The sequence below is a fragment of the Gorilla gorilla genome, chromosome 10, assembly GCF_029281585.2.
Source record: "Gorilla gorilla gorilla isolate KB3781 chromosome 10, NHGRI_mGorGor1-v2.1_pri, whole genome shotgun sequence".
In the NCBI taxonomy this organism is placed as follows: Eukaryota; Metazoa; Chordata; class Mammalia; order Primates; family Hominidae; genus Gorilla; species Gorilla gorilla.
This window is the reverse complement of record NC_073234.2, coordinates 28,843,113-28,863,674: the sequence shown is the minus strand read 5'-3', so window position 1 is coordinate 28,863,674 and position 20,562 is coordinate 28,843,113. Positions and strand designations below refer to the sequence as shown.

General features: G+C 40.7%; 1 non-coding gene across 1 annotated transcript; it reads left to right on the top strand.

The window, feature by feature from the left end:
• Positions 1–18,036: 18,036 nt before the first annotated feature.
• LOC115930248 (U6 spliceosomal RNA) lies at positions 18,037–18,143 on the top strand. Its single transcript, XR_004066901.1, has one exon. It is a non-coding gene; the product is annotated as a U6 spliceosomal RNA (small nuclear RNA).
• The last annotated feature ends 2,419 nt before the right edge of the window (positions 18,144–20,562 follow it).

Here is a 20,562-nt window from a genome sequence, read left to right as displayed (position 1 = left end):
GGGTATTTTACGGGGTGTTTTGTTTGTTTCTTTTTTGAGATGGAGTCTCACTCTCTCATCCAGGCTGGAGTGCAGTGGCGCAATCTTGGCTCACTGCAACCTCCACCTCCTGGGTTCAAGTGATTCTCCTGCCTCAGCCTCCTGAGTAGCTGGGATTACAGGCACCCACCACCACACCACTCTGTATTTTTGGTAGAGATGAGGTTTCACCATGTTGGCCAGGTTGGCATTTTATGGTTTTGATGGCTTTTAAATTTATTTTGGTTTTTAACCATTTATAATGGTTAAAAATATTTTAGCTAAAAAAATTGCAAAGATATAAAATATAAATCTTATCTTCATCATGAATCCAGCATTCTTGCTAGCTTTACTTATCAATGCAAATAGATTATCTGCATAGCTTTTGGATTTTCTACATAAGCTGTTTTATGCCACATGCAAATAATGATAGCTTTTTCTATTCCCTTTCGATCTTTATTTCTTTTTAAATCTTTGAGACAGCGTCTCGCTATGTTGTCCAGGTTGGTCTCGAACTCCTGGGCTCAAGCAATCCTCCAATCTCAGCCTCCCAAAGTACTGGGATTACAGACATGAGCCACCATACCCAGCTCCTTCTCAATCTTCATGCTTTCTTTTCTTGTCTTATTGTCCTAGCTGGGACCTGCAATGCAATGTTGATGATAAATGGGGATGGTGGTTGTTGCTGTTTATTTCCAGTGTCAGAGAACCTGGACAGAATTTCTAACCAATCATCTGTAATAAAGCAAGGCCTCCCCTCTTCTCAGGTCAATAAATCTGGTCTTTTAATATGCTTTGAAATTGGGGCTTGGGGGAGTTTGTGTCAGCAGAAACTGAAAGGGGAAAAAAACCTACAAAATAAATGTCAGAACTGCCATGCCTCTATGTGTCCACCTGCAGTACAATTGGTGTGTCTATGTGCTGAGGTCTGTGGTGTTGGGAGAGCAGATGGAGTCTTATCACCAGGAAATAAGGACATGCCGGTCCACATAAGACCCTTAATCCCCAGCCCCAACTGGGGGAGAATCTGACTGGCTCAACCGAATTACCAAATCATAGGCTTGGGAAATACCTCATTCAGTCTTCTACCCATGCCACGAGTCCCTGAGAATATCTTGAAGAGCCTGGAGTTGGAGGACAATTTTGGTTACCTTCACACCCAAGAGCACTTCTTCAGTAACATCCCACCAGCCCTTTCATGGCCCTGACTGGCCCCTTTCTGCAGTTTCTGACCCCACAGAGCTTCCTGCCCCCAACCATTTAGCAAGATGGAGGTGGGTCTCACACCCCATTGGTACCTTCGCTGCTTCTGCGGGCACTCGTGGAGTTCTGAGTGGGCAGGCCATTAGTGAGCTGAGCCCTGTCCCCGGTTTTCAGTGAGCTCTGGAGGGACCCTCCTCCAGGCAGAGTGGGTGGTGAAGACCCAATCTACCACAGGAAGAAAATCTAGATACTGGCAGAGCAACTTCTACTGGGCTCCCACTCCTCTGTCACTACTTCTTAGATGAACTGGAAGGTATCCAACCCTGATCTGCATTGCCTGCATTTCTCCAAGTCCTTGATCTTTTTCCTGGTCAGATCCGGTGACTAGTTTATAGGGTGAGATGCTCCCACCCTGCCTCCGCTTCTCTCTGATTTTTCACTGTACTTACTCCCCAGGAGGGATGTCCACCAGCAGAACCCATATCTGACTCTATTGTACCCTTGGACTTAGTCTCTGGAGGACAGGAAAAGCAAAGTCCCAAGGCAGGGTCTGAGTTCTGTCACATGGGTACTATGTGGCACTGGCTCTGGGCAGCTCCATCATCTTCCCCAAGAGCCCACTGTTGGATTCAGAGAACAGAATCCTTTAGCCCGCACACTCCCTGTGGCAAGAAGCATAAGGAACATGATGCCAGAAGAATTCTTAGGTTCCCTGTCAGTGAGAATGCTTCCTCTTGAAAGAAAAAGAGACTTAATGGGAATGACAGATCACAAGTTCACCCTCTCTGTTTGTGCCTTGTTTCTCTTCTCTTACCTCTCTCAGCCCCATCTATGACTGCTTTCAATTTTTCAGACCCTGAAGGAGGAGAAAAAAGCAGTGACCCGCGGGACCGCAGAGAACAAGCAGTTACTCCGAGGGAGGGAGATGCAGCGGGGGGCTTTGCGTGAATGGAGAGGGGAGCTACACAGCGGGAGCCTCGGGAGGGTGGTGGAGTCAGCCTGGGCAGTGCCATGGGCCAGCTCCTCCCCATGCCTCATATGCATTCCTCACACTGCCACCGGGACTGAGGCATGAGCTGTGCATAATTAATTTTTATTGAAAGAGTTTTTTTGTCTGCAGACATTGTGTTCTGCTTTTACCATGACGATAAAGTCTCCAGTACAATTTTGGATTTAATTATAGCCCTATTTCGAGGGAATAAAAAAAACCTCCTATGTCAGAGGCACAGATAATTGGTGATGCCAGGTGGAATTGAGACATGGGTTCTGGGGCGCAGAGCAGTTGCTTCCGGCTGATTCAGATCTCATGATCCATTCAGCTGGGCTTTGGTTGGGTTCTGGCCTCCCTCCCCTCTATTCCCATCGCCGGAACCAATGCGAAACTGGTGCCTGACAGGACAGAGACAGGACTAAGTCACGCATACAGACCAGCTCCTAACCCTTCTTCCCAACCCCTGCCACCACCCTGTATTCCAGTGACCTTAAGCCAGGCCAGGATTTTTCACTCTGGTGTTATTAGTAGATTCCTTAGGCCTGGAGGGGACCCTGGAATCTGTGTTTCAGACATGTTGTCTGTGATTCTTGTGATGAGGCATGTTTGAGAAACCCTTCAGCAGGCAAAGGGGCTTGGTTTCTGTGGATGAGCCTGATCCTTCTGAATAAGTCACTGAAGTGAGACTTAGGCAGCGGCAGATGAGATCGTAGGATTGGCTTTGGGCAGCTGGTCCAGGAATATGATATCTCATGGATAGGGACAGAGAGGAAAGTGGCGGAAAGGTAGGCAGGGAAGAGGGATCTGAAGGAAAAGGATGTTCTCCCAGGCAGCACTTGAAACCAGAAGAGGTTCAGGGTGGTCCACATTAGGATGGTGAGCAGCAGGCTGGACACGGAAGCAGGATAAAGAAATCATTTGATTGGCTAAAGTTAGGCATTTGCCATATTTGGATATGACTCGGTGGAAAGCCCCAACTTAGAGGTTAGTGGCAGTTTCTGATTGGTTATGCCTAAGTTTTGTTTTACTGTTTACATTGGGCTTCAGTTTGCCTGCACAGGAACCCAAGACACTGGAGCCATCTCAGCTGACTGGCCTTCCAGTTAAAAAACTTTTAACAGTGTTTAGAGCAAGAATCCTGGGCAGGCTATGCCAGGACAGCATCATGGACCACAGCAGTGGAAACAGACTGCAGTTATAGGTGTGGCCCAGCTTTGGAAAACACAATATTCACATGGATGAACTCAGAACTTAGATGGTCAGAGGTTAAGAGGGGTTTCATGCTGTAGCACTTAGTGAACAATCTTAGACTATTTTAACTATTTCACATATATTTTGTCTTCTCAATGAATTTATAAGCAATTCCAGGATTGGACTCTACTATGTAAAGTTTCTTCAGTTATACTTTTCGTATATGACTAAGAAAGCTTGAGTTTAAAAAAGCGCATTACAAAAACAATTGGTTCAATGCTTAAGGACCAAAGAAATGCAGTGTCTTAATAACATCAATTTTCCTGCAGGAATTTCAAAAGCAAAGCCTTTTTTATAGCTATAAGTGGGTAGCTATAAAATCCAAACATCACTGAGCAAATCCAGCTTCTGATTATATAGAGTTTTGCAAGGAGAAATGTCCTCCTTTTTCCTTTCGTCAGCCACATTCACCTTGACACAGGCTTCATGCATGTCCTTGTCACTGTGATTATCTGTGTTCTCCTCCAGCACCTTGCAGGACCAGCCCTAGGGCAGGTGCAACAGGTATCAGTCCATGTGGCACGATTTCTAGGATCCAGGAAATAGACTTCTTGCTCCTTAAAATAATCCTCCCCCATCTTCCTCCTCTCCCCAGAGAGTACCTAAAATTTCTTCTTGACAATGTGTTCTGTTCCTTACTTTGAGATAGAGCTTAACAAATAAAAACACCAAGAGAAGTAAGACATTGGCCCAGATTGAGAATAAAGAACAAACAGGTGATAGTTTTGTCACATAGGAAGGGGAAAGGTGACATGATAACCAGGCAGCCCAATCTATACCAATGTAGAGACTGTGCCTGGGATCCTTGGTCATCTCTGGGAATCATCTCTTTTCATATTATGTCCCTCACTTTGGTAAACTCATACTTAAAATCCAGCTTTTTATATTAAGTGCTGTCCCCTCATAGGTTTGAGTGCCCCTCCTCTGTGCTCTCTTTGGCTCCTGATGTTTGCAATATCCCATTGAACTAATTTTCCATGGCACATCTCCCCTAGCATAATGTGAGCTACACAGAAGCAGGCATTGGGCATCCTTCTTTATGTTTCCTGGCTCTAAGCACAGTGTCTTGTACACAGTGGGCACTTCATAACCTAAATTTAACAGTGGTACAATGGAATGAGTATGGACTTGGGAGTCAAGGGTATCTTTGACGGTCTCAGAATTTGCCAGATTTTTGACCTTGAGCAAGTAGTTCTGAGCGCTCATCTGTAAAAATGGGCATAATAAAATGAACTTGCGTGGTTGAAAAGATTTCATGAGATAATGCAGATGCTTCAGTCAGCACAGAAATTCACTACTTGTTTGTAATACGAAAGGGAAACCTATGGTGAAAGCTTACGATGAATCATCAGCCCTGAAAGGATGTGTGCTGTACACGCAGCTGTTTCTATAACCTCTGAAGCACATCTCTCCACATATGCTTGAAAAAGTAAAGAGACAAGGGAAAATGACTATCAGTCAAAAATCAGAAATGAGATTCAAATATGGCCATCTTGGGGGAAGTCTCAATTTTACCACATAAAAACCACCTTCCGATCTCCTTTTCTCTTCCCTCAGTAGTATCTTGAGTTGGGTTTCATCATTGCAGGTTTAAACAATCACTTGAGCTTCAAACTTAGATCTCAACATCTAATGTTGATTTTAACATCATTATTCCCTCCACTCTGCCCAGGAGATTTAGGTGAGATGAGATGAGGGAGGTTGAGGGATTCTACCCTGGTGCCTGGCATTTTTCATGTGCAATTCCAGGCAGCCCAATCTATACCAATGGAGGGGCAGAATCGAACCAGGGAACATGCCCACTCCACCTCTGTCTTTAAAGTCTAGCTCCTCCAGGGTTGTAGTGGGTTGGGGGCTCAGAAAGGAGGTAGTGGTGCCACAGATGGTGTTATAACTGACAAGTCGGTGGGAAGGCTGTCCTTGATGACTATTTGAAATGCTTGTGCTAAAACCCTGAATGTGTCTTCCACGCCAGTAATGCTTTTGGTACATGTGACAGGGTGGTAGTCCAGACAGAAGAAATAGCATATGCAAAGGCCCAGGAGAGACTACCTAGCTTTCAGGCAGACAAGAACTTGGGAATGGCCCGACAGGGACTTGGGTAATGGAAGTAAAGCAAGCAAAGGTCAGATCAGGAAAAAGTCCTTTCCTGCCAGGCAAAACAAGCTGGGTTTTACCCAGTGGATGATGGGAAAATGTTGAAGGACATTTAGGCAGACTTGTGGCATGTTGGGAAAATCTTCCAGGTAGAGCTTCACGGGTGGATTGGAGAGGACAAGGCTGGAGGGCAGGACACTCATTGTGAGGCTCAACTGAGGAGCTCAACTCCGGGCCCTTGCTGCGCACTCTGCCTCCCATGATGCTCTCTGCCAGGTATTCAGGCCAAGGCCTCACCCACTAAGTTCCAGCTCATTTCCTCCTGCCCTGCTTCCTGGGTTCTCCTTTCCAAAGCTGCCCAAGTGCAGATGGGCTAGGGAAACTGTCAGACTCATTGCTCAAGGCAGCACTTGCTGCCAGTAGGAGAAAGGAGGCCTTCCTTTTATGGAAGGCCTGGGATTCTTCCTTGACAACAGCTCTTAGATCCTTGCTTAGTAACGGAAGATTCCCCCCTCCTGCCTTTCAAGTTCTCCCATCAGTGGCTCCCACGCAGGCCCCACCAACTCTCAGCCTGTGGATGGCACCCCCTGCTGAAGCTGAGGAAGAGACTCTCGGCCAGGTCTGAGGGCGCATTTGAGTTTCCCTGCCACACACACACACGTACTCATGCACAAGGAATGACCTTGACTTTGCCAATGGAGGGAAGTATATTTTGGCAGGCCAGGAAACTACACTCGACCCAGTATGATGAAAAGTAGTAGTCTAGTGACATTGGAGCCACACAAAACCACGCAGAATTAGGGAATACTAGATTCCCACTCTGCCTCGGAATTGGGCAGATTAACTTCTTTAAGCTTCAGTTTCCCGAACTGTAAAATACAAACAATCCCTACCTTTTGGGGTTGTTTTGAGAATTACTGTTTGTAATGTCCATTACATAGAGATCTGTAATCAGTAAATAACTATTAATGTTATTAACAATCCTGTGCATTTCAACATTTGAGTCCTCCTAAGAATACTCCCTACCCCAGCTCCTGTTCTAAGAGCTTTTAATCAGTTTCATTTATTACACTTATTGAAACCCTACTAAGTTCAGAGCATGGTCATAAATAATTATAAGAGATAAATTATATAATAATCCTATCTTTGGATTGTTTGCAAAAGATGCAGAATGAAAATTTTGCTGAAGTGTTAGACTTTAATAATAGTAAGTTTCATGTATATCTCCCTTACCGTCTGCTTGAACTTGATTTTTAGAGCCTGTGGTCCCCTGTGAAGAAAGAAAAGAAGAAATGTATTGTTCAGCTTAACCCTAAGCCAGATATTCTCAATACTAATGCTTTGGTGATTTTTAAAAGTGTGTGTGCATGTGCCTCTGAATGCATATGTGAGAATGAAAGACAGGTTAAAGTTATGAAATTGAACTGTGTGGTGTAGTGGGAAGAGCCCCACCTCCTTGGGACATAAGAAGACAATTACTGAACACAGAGCCTTGGACACACCTTCTCTGAAATGCTGGTCATAATCTCCTCTCAAATCACAGAAGAGTCACTGAATCAAATAAAACAGTCACAAATATTTCACAAAAGAAAACGTTAAATCTCTAGCAAAGGTGCTAAAGTAGTTGAACATAAGCCAAACCATGTATGGGTGAAGGCTGGAGGACTGGTATGTGAGATGAGGAAGGCATTTCCAGCTACAGAACTTGGCAAGTGGTCCCTCCTCCTGGCATATAGTAGGAGTTCAGAATTGACATCCCAAGGCTTTTATAGAGAGGAGGAGGGCAGAAGACATGGTTTATTTCCCGCAAGTCCATCCCTCCTCCAGTACTCAGTGACTGCTTCTTGCCATTTCTCCCCAGGTCTTCCCACCATGGTCTTTCTTCCTTGTCACTGGCATTGTCGATTACCTATAGCTTGACTCTGCAGGCTATAGGTAATGCCTGTTGGTCTTTGTTGCTTGTTGGTCTTCACCTCTTCCATCATCATCCTATACACTAGGACCTTTTAAAAAGTGGTGGCTACTCATTTAAAGCCCACAATCAGAGCTCTTATCCTTGGAGTCCTAGATTTTGTAACCCATCAGAATGTTATGACAATAATTTTTTTAAATGATTGAGGGGCTACCATATTCCAGCCCTTTTGCTAAGCACCTTATATATATATATATATAAAACCTCATTTATACTCTATAACCATCTTGCAAAAGAAGTTCTATTATTATCCTTATTTTACTGATGAGGAAACAGGTATTAAGATTGAATAACTTACACAGTTAGTAACCAGAATAGTCCAGTCTGACACCAAAGCCCATGCTCTTAACCACTCTATTCTACTGACTATGAACTTGGAACCAGGTGTGAAATTCCCTTTACCTGAAGGTTATCTTGAGGTCATTATGGGAGATTCAGACAGTGCTCTGGAAAGATGAGATCAGTGGGAAAAGTAAACTGAATCTTCTTGGTTTCATATATGAGTAAGAGGACTGAAGTCAACTGGCATGGAAGACAGAGCGATGTCTTTGTGGGCACCATGGTAAAATGAGCACTGGACTGAACTAGCAGACACTCTTCTGTCACCAGCCTGCTGGGTGACCTTGGGCAGGACCACCCTCTGGGCCTTATTCTTACCTTCCGAAAAATACAAAGGAGTTGGGAAAGACGCTGTTATGATCTCACCCCTCCAATTAAACTAGAAAAGGATGTAATTTGGGGGATATCATTCTCAGGAAAACTATGCAGGCCCCTCCTCTTGGAGAAAGATCTTCAATAATTTCTTTTTCATTTCTTTGGGGTTTGGGTCCAAAACACAGAGTTGACAGTTGTCATTAACCATAAGAATATGGCAGACAGAGGATAAGGAAAAGGAAGAAAAATCTAGAAGCTTCTTTTTGCTTTTTTTTTTTTTTAACTTTTTCTTTTGGCAGCCAAATAACACATCTTGTCTTAGAGAGGCTTTCATGGTGTATAATTTAAGACCTATAAATAGATGGCTGTTATTAACAAACACACACACACACACACACACACACATACACACACATACATTTTTCTCTCTATTCAGACATCAGCAGAAATATTAGATAGGGATATGTGCAGTTTTAAATGGGAGGCACCTTTTTCTCTCCTCCACCAGCTGGAGGGCTGCATCTGTCTCTTCCTCCGCCTTTCCCCCTCAACTCTTTCTATTCTTCTGGGTTTTATTTCCATCTCTGTCCCCTCTGCTGCTCAACCCCACCCTCCACATTCTTGCTTTGATCTTTCTTTCAACTCTCCCCTCTAACTCTTTATGCCTTAGTCTTTTCCTCATTAATGATCAGTCCTCTTCCCCCTTTCCAAAAGCAGTTTAAAACCTTATTAGACTTCCCTAAAATTCCACAGGACACACAGGCATGGATACAATCACATTGGTAGAAAGAACTACACATTAAGAGTTAAACAGGTTCAAATAAAAAAGAAGCCAGGCCAAGAAAGATGGAGCTGGTAATAAAATGTGTCTGACAGATGCTATTTATTACAGGAAAATTAAAAGGGGGTCAGACCTGGCATAAGTATGATGGATTCATTGATGATTATTAAAATGTACATTTGTATAACAGAGAATCCAAAGAGCTCTTCAGTACATGATTTCAATTGATCCTCAAATCAATAAAGCAGAGGGCAGAGGAGACAATGAAGGTTAGGAGGCTTGATCCTCCTAAGATGCTACAGCCAGTGAATGGCAATCTAGGACCAACTCTTAGCTTTGTGCCACCCTCAGGAGGCATTAAGACATGTGTCTTATCACCATCTTAATATTTATCACACCAATTTATAAGGTCTGTTTACTTGTTTTTCTTCTCCCCTCTTCTATAAGTTCTTTGATTGCATCCCCAGAGCTAGGAAAATGCCCAACACAGGGAGGGGTAATAAATGTTTCTTCAATGAATTAATAAATGAAAAGAAGAATGCATGCATGCACCTTCCCCAAAAAGCCAACCTTAAACTAAGTGGTAGACAAGGTAAAGTTTGACGTGGGACACTTTTTATTGTTTCACACCATGTTTGCTTCTGGGGCACCTGCTTCAGCAGATCAGGATCCACATTCTCCATTCAACCATCATGGCCCCAATCCTTTAATGCACCCACTCCTGTCCATCCAGACAATCTCAGCTCATTTGTATCCCACCTCTAGCTGCATTCTACCTGGTCTTATAGTCTGACACTGCCATGACTTCCCTTCTGCATATACTTTAAGCTTTCTAAGTAGCCATGTCTTATTCAGTTCCTTCATCTATTAATTGCAAGAGGAAAACTAATACTCATTTAAGGTCTACTATATGCCAGATACTATCATAACCTCAGGAGAGTTACACTTTAATCTTTATTTTATTGATGAGGAAACTGGTCTCCAAAAGCTTAATTTACAACTCCTCATAGGAGGTTAATACATATTTCGTTAATGCAGGAAGGAAAAATGGTGCAAAGAGTAAGTGATTCAGAATTCAAAGTCAAGCTTTTCTAAACCCCAAACCCAAGATTTGTCCAGTAGATTAACCTCTTCCAATTCTAATTCCAGTTGGAATGTCCCTTCCAATTCTAAGACAACAGCAAGAACTCCTTAAATTGTCAATGAATTGAAAATCAATCCCTAGTCTCCAGGCACATGTAATCATCATCATAATTCTTTGAAACTATTTTAATCTTTTCTTCTTAACAGCATAAGGAATAGTATACATATTGCTTATCACTGATGTGGCTTTATTTATACACAAGGGGACCTGTTATTAGTTCCATTTTTCAGGCTCAGGCATAAAATGCTATTTCCTTTGTGACCCCAGCTTACCAAGTAAGTGAGAGGTGGATCTGGGGATAAGAGGCTGATTCCCCTGACAGGATGCAAATACCCTGGTGCTTTCACTAGCCCAATAAGAAAGTTCTGGCATTCTCACTAGGTTTCTATTTTTTAACTTTAAAAAAGTACATTCAGGACGGGCGCAGTGGCTCACGCCTATAATCCCAGCACTTTGTGAGGCTGAAGTGGGCAGATCACGAGGTCAAGAGATCAAGACCATCCTGGCTAACACGGTGAAACCCCGTCTCTACTAAAAATACAAAAAAATTAGCCAGGCATTGTGGCACGCGCCTGTAGTCCCAGCTATTCAGGAGGCTGAGGCAGGAGAATCACTCAAACCCAGGAGGTGGAGGTTGCAGTGAGCCAAGATCATGTTACTGCACTTCAGCCTGGGTGACAGAGCAAGACTCCATCTCAAAAAAAAAAAAAAATCATTATCGTGTCTCTAAAAGGAGACCTGGGAACTGAAATGAAAGCTGTCAACACTGTTCTGTCACCTGGCACACTCCTAATTGATGCTTCTGCACAGTGCCCATCATGATCTAGAAGGATCCTGGATTTCTGTAAAGACATCTGAGCAGGCAAAGAAAGATTAAATTATTCTTTTTTTTTTTTTTGTAAGAACTATGCATTTATTCTCACTTCCCTGCCATTCTCGTTTTTCCTCCCTCAAACCCAGGTAAATCCTGCTGGTGCTTCAAAGCCCTGGAATACCTTAACTACTCTGGAAAATCATCTCAGATCACAACTCTCTCCTTGATTGCTGTCTTGTCTGAATCCCAATTTCTTTCCTGGTCAGGGCTTCTTAATTGTTTCTCATGTTTTAAACTGTTTACCATATACACACACACACACACACACACACACACACACACACACACACACACATATATATGTGTGACGCCCAGGCTGGAGTGCAGTAGTGTGATTTGGCTCACTGCAACTTCCACCCCCTAAGTTTAAGGGATTCTCCTGCCTCAGCCCCCCGAGTATCTGGGATTATAGGCACCCACCACCATGCCCAGCTAATTTTTGTATTTTTAGTAGAGACAGGGTTTCATCATGTTGGCCAGGCTGGTCTCGAACCCCTGACCTCAGGTGGAGGTCCTTGACCTCCCAAAGTGCTGGGATTACAGGCGTGAGCCACCACACCCAGCCAAGTTTTAAACATCTTAAGATACAGACCTAAGCACTAGAAATGCAGTAAGTGCATAGGAAATACATTTCAATTCCTTCAAAACCAGAAATATACAAGTTCTATATATGATAAAACTCTATTAATCTAAATTAACCAGAAAGGACTTTCTATTGCTCTAACTTCACAGACGTCAAAGACTTTCAGTCTCCTGCCAAGTGGGCTAGTGCATCTTTGGAAGCATGCACGGGGGACAGGAGGTCAAGCCCTGTGAGGACCTTGATCTGACACCAGGAGCAAGTGAATCCTGCTGGGACACTGGTGTCCATGTCTGCCCCCAGCAGCACACGGCTTCTAAAGCCATGAGAAAATGGGGCCGGAGGCTGACTCAGAGCTGCGACTATATTCAGTGTTGGGGCAGCACACGCTGAATCGCGTCACAGCAAATTTAGGCCTGTGCTGAACAAGGCAGGGAGCTCAGCACCTCCTCCTTCTCCACAGCCTGTCCATCGCCTGACATCTGGGCTACAGCCCATCTCCAGAGCTGTTCCTCAGTCTGGAAAAGGACATGCCCATTGGACAATGGGTTCCCAGTAAAGGGGGTTATGAATGCTGTGAGCACCAAGGAAGGTGGTGTATTTGGGGACCGGGGCTTTGACAACATTTTCTTAAGGCTAGGATACATTTCGTGGGCTGGATTATTTTTCCCTTTTCTTCTTGTTCAGATTCTGTTGGACACCAGTGGCCGACAGCATCGCACAGTTACAAGCCTAATCTGTCCTCTTGGGTTTTTGAATTTTAATGTGGGAAATTATGTATTTGCTAAAAATAACATTTTAATCAAATGTCCTCTAGAACCAAGCTCAGTGGGGCTGTAACATTACAAAAGAAAAGAAAGGGAAGTCAAGATCCAGAATTCAAAGTCAGTGAGAACCTCCAGGTTTCTGCTTTTCAAAGCTGTAGGGAACCCGTATCGCTATGTGTCTTACAACAAGACTATCAGATTGCAGCAGAGACTGCTTCTGACCCGCTGTTTAGGAGAACAAAAACTTTCTTCGGATCTGTCCTTTCCAAACCCAGTTTTCAGGTGGAGGTAAATTTAACCACCAAGGACCAGCACTGATTAGCAAATTTATAGATAATTCCTACGTCTGTTTCCAAGATAATGTGTTTTATTATTTTTGTTTTTTCTCTCTGCATGTGTACAATTCAATAGATAACTGCTGAGCCTAGAATAGTGAGCAATTGTGCCTCTATTTACTCATCTGGTTTTTTCATAGCTGATTTTTAAAAACACTCTTTTGAAATGCTAAGAGGCTCTGAAATATTTAAGTAAACAGACTATTAGGCTGAGAACCTAAGTGTCAAACAATAAAGAAATAATGTAGCAATTTGCTATTTGGTAGACAGAATAGGGAGCTACCTTGCAGGAGACAAAATATAAAAAATAAACTCTAATAAACTCTCTGCCTGACAACAGAGCTAACCAAGAAGATCCTATAAAAGGACTGAGTTAGAACAATAAACAACAAAAACATAATTTCCTTCATTTGAGACAAGCTTTTCCATTGGAAACACCTTTCGCAGACACTAATCTCATTTCCATCCCATAATCACTGAGGCAGGCAGAGGTTATCATCCTCATTCTACAGGTGAGAAAATTGAGTCTCAGAGAGGTTCCATAGCTCGCCTAAGTTCACACAGCTAAGCAGTGATTGAACAAATGCTAAAACCACATCTTTTTACTTTAAACTCTTTACTATTTTCAGGAGACTGTGATGAAAGGAGAAGGCGTTACATAGCACTAGTCATCCTCTGTTTCCGGGTAAACCTGCGAGTGCATCTCCTGTGGCCTTTTTTTCCTGCTGCCTCAGCCTGGATTACACTTACAGGATTATTATTACTGCTGTTGCTCTATTGAGCAGGCCCTTATGAAAACCTTTCTGCTAAGGATGTCAAAGCAATTCTACCAAAGGAAAAATCCAGCCCTGAGAGGCTATAAACCACTTTATTCCAGTCTACCTAGTAATGCTACGAGAAGAGCAGAGTGTCTTCATCTTCCTCTGTCAGCCTTTAATAAATCCCAGACTAGGGGTCAGCAGTCCATGACAGAGATCTCCTGCTACTGCTGTGTATGGCATGTGTCAATCCTACTCAAAACCCCTAATCAGAGCTCTCTCCTCCTTAAACCAAATATTTATGGAAAAGTTTAAAAATGGCAAAATGCTGTATAAATGTAAAGCATTATCAGCTTTATATTTTGTGGGCTCAACAGAAATACTTTTTATCTAGCTTCCCCACATCCTGCCTTCTATGTCTGCCAGCTGAGCACCCGTTTGGCTTATAGTAGGCACTCAGTAAAAATGTGTTAATATTAATACTGATTTGAACCCCTTAAGAATATCCCTTCCAGGAATATGCTTTGTGGCTCTTAAAGCTGTAAAGACCTTCTAGATTTAATTAACCCATCATTGCAGCACACCAGGGATAGATGAGGTTCAAACAATAAACCTTCAACACAGGATAAAAGGTCAGCTCTGCATATGCTAAAGAGCACTCCAGACATATAGACCTGTTGTTTCTAGCATGCACCTGCTATTTCTTGCTTATCCTCATGCGATTCCCTTCTCCTGGACTATCCTTCACTACTCTGCCTGGCAATTGTCCTCTAAAACAGAGCTAAGGTGTCTTCTCTTCTGGGAAGACATCTCTGCCCTTAGACTAGCCTGCACCCTACTGTAATCATTGGTTTCCTCCTTCATCTTTTCTATGGGTGGTAAACTCTGAAGGCCTAAGTATTATTGCATTCTGCATCCCCAGTGCCTCGCACATGTTGCTGGCACACTAATGGTGCTCAGTTGATGTGTGTTAAGTGACCGCTCGGGGCCAAGACTTGTTGCAAGAGAAGCTGGAACAATGAACAGAAAATTCCTTTTCAAGTCCTCTCCAAAAGTCTTAGACTCGGTGTCCTTGGCTCCCAGATGGACTGCTCTGGGTTTTTTTTTTTTTTTTCATGTATTCTTCAAAGTTTACCCAGGCTACTCACAACTTCTGTGGATCAAGTATCTTCCACAGCCATTAGCAGATGGACACTGCCATCCAGGGATGATAATTTAATCTTCCCCTACCCTTTTAACAAAGTTATGATATATGGGTGTATGTGCAAAAAAGTACACAAAACACATGCAGTTTAACAAAAAAATAAAATACAGAAGACACCCACATGTCTACCAGCCAGGCCAAAAAGGAACCTTCACCATAGAAGGTCGTGTATGTCCCTTTACTGATTACTACTTTACCATTTCTTCTCAGAGGTCACTACAACATTGACTTTTGTGATTGTCATTTCTTTGCTTTTTATGGTTTTACCACTCATGATGCAACTCTAAAGTCTTGCTCCCTGTTTTGGAAATATATATAAATGGAATCATTCTGTATTATTTGAATCTCGTTTCTTTCATTAGATACTGTGTTTGAGATTTGCACGTACTGTGGAGCTGGGGCACTATTATTGCTGTACGGTATTTCATTGTGTGAATATACTACAAAGTATAATTCATCTATTCTGTTTATGGGTATCTAGATTGTATCAGTGCTAGAGTTGTTACGAACAGTGCTGCAGTGCTGCCATGTACATGCTTGTAAAGGTTGATTGGTACACATATGCACAAAATTGCTAGGGCGTATACCCAGGATTATATTTCTGGGTGTGTATATTTAGAAGCAATATACTAAATAATGCCAAACTGATTTCCAAGTAGTTGCACCACCTTATACTCTCACCAGCAGTGGAGGAGCTTCCAATTTTCCACTACCTTTTCTTGGTCAGACCTTCCTGGCTTTTGCCCATGAAGTAAGTATGTAAGAAATCTCTTTATGACTATATTTGATTTACTGATTGATCTTATATTTAGTTCCATTTGCGTTTCCTTTTTGTACAGCATCTGTTTAAGCCTTTTATTCATTTGTCCCACTGAGTAAAATGGGAAAATTGGTTTGCCTTTTCCTTAGTGATTTGGAGGAATTCATTAAATGTTTCTGATACTACTCTGTTGTTTGTTATAGAAGCTAAAAATATTTTCTCCAACTCTGTGGTTTATGTTTTTTTCTGATGTCGTATCTTTTGTAATTGATTTTTCTTCCACCCATAGTCTTTAATCCACTGAAACTGACTTTTGTAGTATATGGCATGAGGTAAAGCTCACACTTTTTTCCCATGTGGGTACCTAATTGCTTCAGTAATTTGTTGAAAAATCCTTGCTTTTCCCACTAATCTTGACATATGATACAGCTAGTGAGTTCTACTTCAAGAGTATCTTGGATATTCTAACTTTTTGCATATTCATATAAATTTTAAAATCAGCCTGCCAAGTTAAAGAAAAAATACAAATTCATGAAGTTTTGTTTGGGTTTGTGTGGAACTTAGAATTCAAGTGACATTTTTATAAAAATCAACTATTCTGATTATAAACTTAGTATACAATCCACTTATTTTGTTTTCTTTTTTAATGTCTCAATAAGACTTTTAATTTTCTTGGGAGAAGCCTTAAACAGAAATATTTTGTTAGTTTTATTCCCAAGGATATCATCTTGTTTTATGCTATTATAAACGGTAGCACTTTTATTTCATTTTCAATTTCGTGCTTGATTATATGAATTAAATTTATTGTTTCAGTATTGAACGTGAATGCTAGAACCATGTCAAACTCTCAAATTAATTATAATAATTTTCCTATGAATTCCTTTGGATTTTCTACAGATCTCATCTATGAATAGTGGCAGTTACTCTTCCCCACTTTTCAATTCTCGCACCTTTTATTTCTTTTTGTTATTTTACTGAGCCAGCAAGGAACTCCAGAACAAAATTGAATAGAAGGAACAATAGTGGGAATTCTTGTCTTGTTTCAAATTTCAAAACTATTCTCAAAGTTTCAACATTAAACGTGATGTTTGCAATAAGACTGTAGTAGATACTATTCTATTCCTATTTTGGTAAGAGTTTTATGAATGAATGTTGACTTTTACCAAGTAATCTCCCCGAGTCTGTGATAATCACATCATTTTTCTTTTTTGTTAATGTGGTGAGTTGCAGGAATTGCTTTTCCTAAGTCACACTAATCTTGCGTTCCTAAGAAAAACCCAAATTAGTCATGATATATATATTTTTTATATATTCCTGATTTCAATTTACTAATTGTACTTTACGTTTTATATTACATTCATGCATAAGATTGGGCTCTAATTTTTCTTTCTCATTTTGCCTTTGTTGAGTGTTACAATCAAAATTACATATAGCCTCATAAAACATGATGAAGTGCCCTATTATCCTGTTGTCTGAAGAAATGTGTATAAACTGGAAATATTTCTCCCTCAAACATTTATAGAACTTACTGATAAAATCATCTGGGCCTAGAGTGTTCTAGATAAGATATTTTTCTAATAATTAAAGAACAATTCAGGATTCTTATTTCTTCATGAATAAGATTTTGGCAAGTTACATTTTTCCAAGGATGTATATATTTCATATTTATTTTCAAACATATTGGCATTAAGTTTTTCATGTATCCTATTATCTTAATGTGTACTGTATCTGTAGTAATGTTGACTTTTTCATTCCTAATATTATTTGTACATTTCTTCACCTTCTTGGTCAATTTCACCAGAGGTTTGTCAATTTTAGTCATAGTTTTAAAGAAATAAGTTTTGATTTTGTTTAATCTCTATTTTAAATAATATTTTTCTGTTTCATTAATTTATCTTGTTTCTTTTAATCGACATTCTTCGGATTTATATTGCTTTGTTTTTCCTAATTTTGAAGTTGAAACTTCTCATCTTTTTTCCAATCCATGCCTTTGAGGCTATACATTTCCCTCTATCTCATGTTCTAACTGCATTCCACGGTTTTGTGGTAACTAGCTTATAAAAATATTAAAAAGGAAAAGGAAAAAAGAAGGCCCGATTTGTAGCATGCCAATTTCATATTTGTCTTGTAAATACTCCACCATGACCAATTTCAAGCTACAAATGGTTTAACAACCAGTTGGAAAATTTTCTGAATATTTAACATTTAATATTGCAAGCTGATACGAAACAGCTCTAGCACACTCAAATTTTCAGTAGTATTTTCATGATTCCTTAATTCAAAATATGTCCTAATAAACACTATACTTGGTTATCTGTCCACACATCTTTGATTATTAAGTGTGTTCAAATTTGCCATTTTATGGGAATATTCTAATTGTTAATTTCTTAATTGCTTTTATTAGAAATCATGCTTGATACAATTTCAAACCAGTAAAATTTATTGAGATTGACTCAAAGTCCAGAAATAATAGATTTTTATAAATATTATTTGTGTGCCTGAAAGAAATGTTTTCTGTAATTTTTTGGTACAATGTTCTATATCCATTCAATAGGTCAGATTTTTAATCTGGTTTAAATCTTCTGTGTCATTATTCTTTTTCTGCAAGATATATCTGTGACAGAAGTATACTAAAATCTCCTATTCTGTGCTCACTTCTGCAGCACATATACTAAAATTGGAACAACACAGAGAAGATTAGCATGGCCCTTGCACAAAGATGACATGCAAGTTCGTAAAGCATTTCATAGAATAAAAATCTTCTATTATGCTTTTTTCCTCATGCAATTCTTTGTTTATTTGGCTTTCGGGGACAGCATACCTTGTTCAATTCTGTAATTTTTTCTCATATATTACAAAGCTTCATTTTATGTTCTTACATATCAAGTTGTAATAATTGTGTTAATTAAAACATTTTCATTGTGAATTTATACTTCTCTAATAATGTTTAGAGTGTATTTTGTTTTATATTAGTGTATTCTTCTAAGATGTCTACTGATTACTATTTGCCGGCTATATTTTTTCCATCCTTTTATATGTCACCTTTTTGTATCCTTACATTTTAGACATGTCTCTTGAAAATATTATACACAGGAATGTGTGTGTGTGTATTTATAACTGCATATATACAAAAATGTGAGTATTTATACAATATAGTACTCTTTCATGTTAATTTATTTTTATATGATGTCATGTGTATATGTATTTACTACAGCTTGAAAATCTTTGTGTTTTCTGGAGAACTTAATCCATTTAAAATTTTTAAATTTCTAATATTTGGGGGTTAAAATTTTATTTTGTTTTTATATTTGCCTTGCTTCTTTTATTACCTTCTTTTGGGTTTGTCTATTTTTATTATTTCTGTTTTCCTTCTGCTAGGGAGTTATACTGTTTGTATTATTTTAATATTTACCCTCAACATTGAAACATACATAATTTCTAAAATTTTAAACTTACACAATATATTTATGCTCATTACAGGTAGTATAAAGATCTTAAAACACTTAACTTCACTTTTCCCCAACTTATATTCTTATTGAATGTTTTGTTTTTTAATCTGATAAGACACAATTCTCAGGTTTCCAACTGACAAGTACACTTATATTGGCATACCTATTTATCATTTTGTCCTTCCTTTCTTCTTGCCTGAGAACATGTGTGTCACAAAGACTGGAAACCCAGGTCCAAGAGGGTAAGACGGGATTTATAGCAGGCATCAGCAGCTTGGCCTGATGGAGTCAGCTTTGAGGGGATATCTAAGAGCTGATGGTCAAGCCATAGCAAGGGTCAAAAGTTAGGTGAGAAGAGAGTAGTCAGGCAAGTCTAGCCACGCAGGGAGCTGAATCTTAGGCAAGGAGCTGGAAACCAGGGATTTGGGCAAGACAGGACCCAGCAAGCTGTCCTGACTACAGATATGAGGCATCACAACCAGAACACCTGTATGTTGAGGCACCTCCCAGCACCATCAGGGAGCATCTTATGTTTCTTTTGCTGAGAGGGGCACAAGCCCACAGGTGTGGTCAGCAAGTCTGTCAGGGAGCTGGAGGCTGAAAGGAAATGGAGTCAAATAAGAACAGATCATATTGCAACCATTGACACTGTTCTGTTCAAAGTATTGATCTCCAGAGCATAGCTCAGTGCCCAACACTTAGTAGGCACTCAATCAATATATATTTGTTGACTTATTTACTGACCCATATTGAAAAATGGGAATATGCCAGGCTTCAGAATGATAAAAAACATGAATTGGATATATTTTCTAATCTCCAAGTACTTATATCTAGGGGCTGAAGTCAATGTAACTAAAATATAAAGCATGGTATAAGTACTAACAAGAAGTTAAAATGGAGCCATTAGTGCTACCTGAGATTATCAGGATGGCTTCATGGAGAAGGTGGCAGGCTTGTTGGGAAGGTCAACTAGGGGGCATCTTCAGGACACAGATGGCCAAAGGGAACATTGCTATTATTCTGGACCTGTGCTTCCTGAGTTATTAGCACTGAGGTCAGGGCAAGGTCTTGCTCCATGGTGGACAGTATTTCTGGTGAAAACCTGGCCGACAGGGGAGACTCCTTCTACCCTGTCCCACCTCACCACCACCAGCCAACTGGGAGTGCTGTTGTTTCTGCTTCTTGAAAGTTTCCTGTCCAAGATGTTGAATAGCAGCCATCTGGTGATGTGTGTCTCACTGCACCTCACAGTCCAGATGTATGAATCCTACGGCGTTCTAAGTTTCTAAGGATGAGATCCAGGTCAGCTTCATTCCCATGTTCATTTTCTGTATAGTTCTGCCAACCCCAACCAGATACTAGCAAAAGTCTTAGATTTAAAGAGTAATCAGTTAATGGGACCAAGTACAGTGGCTCATTCCTATAATCCCAACATTTTGGGAGGCCAAGGTGGGAGGACTGCTTGAGGCCAGGGGTTCAAGACCAGCCTGGGCAACATAGTGAGACCCCCATCTCTACAAAACATTTAAAAATTAGCTGGCTGTGCTGGTAAATGCCTGTGGTCTCAGCTATTCTGGAGGCTGAGGCAAGAGGATCACTTGAGCCCAGGAGTTCAAAGTGGCAGTGAGCTATGATCACATCACTGCACTCAAGCCTAGGTGACAGGAGGAGACCCTGTCTCTAAAACAAAAAAAAAAAAAAAAAAAAAAAAAGGGTAATCAGTT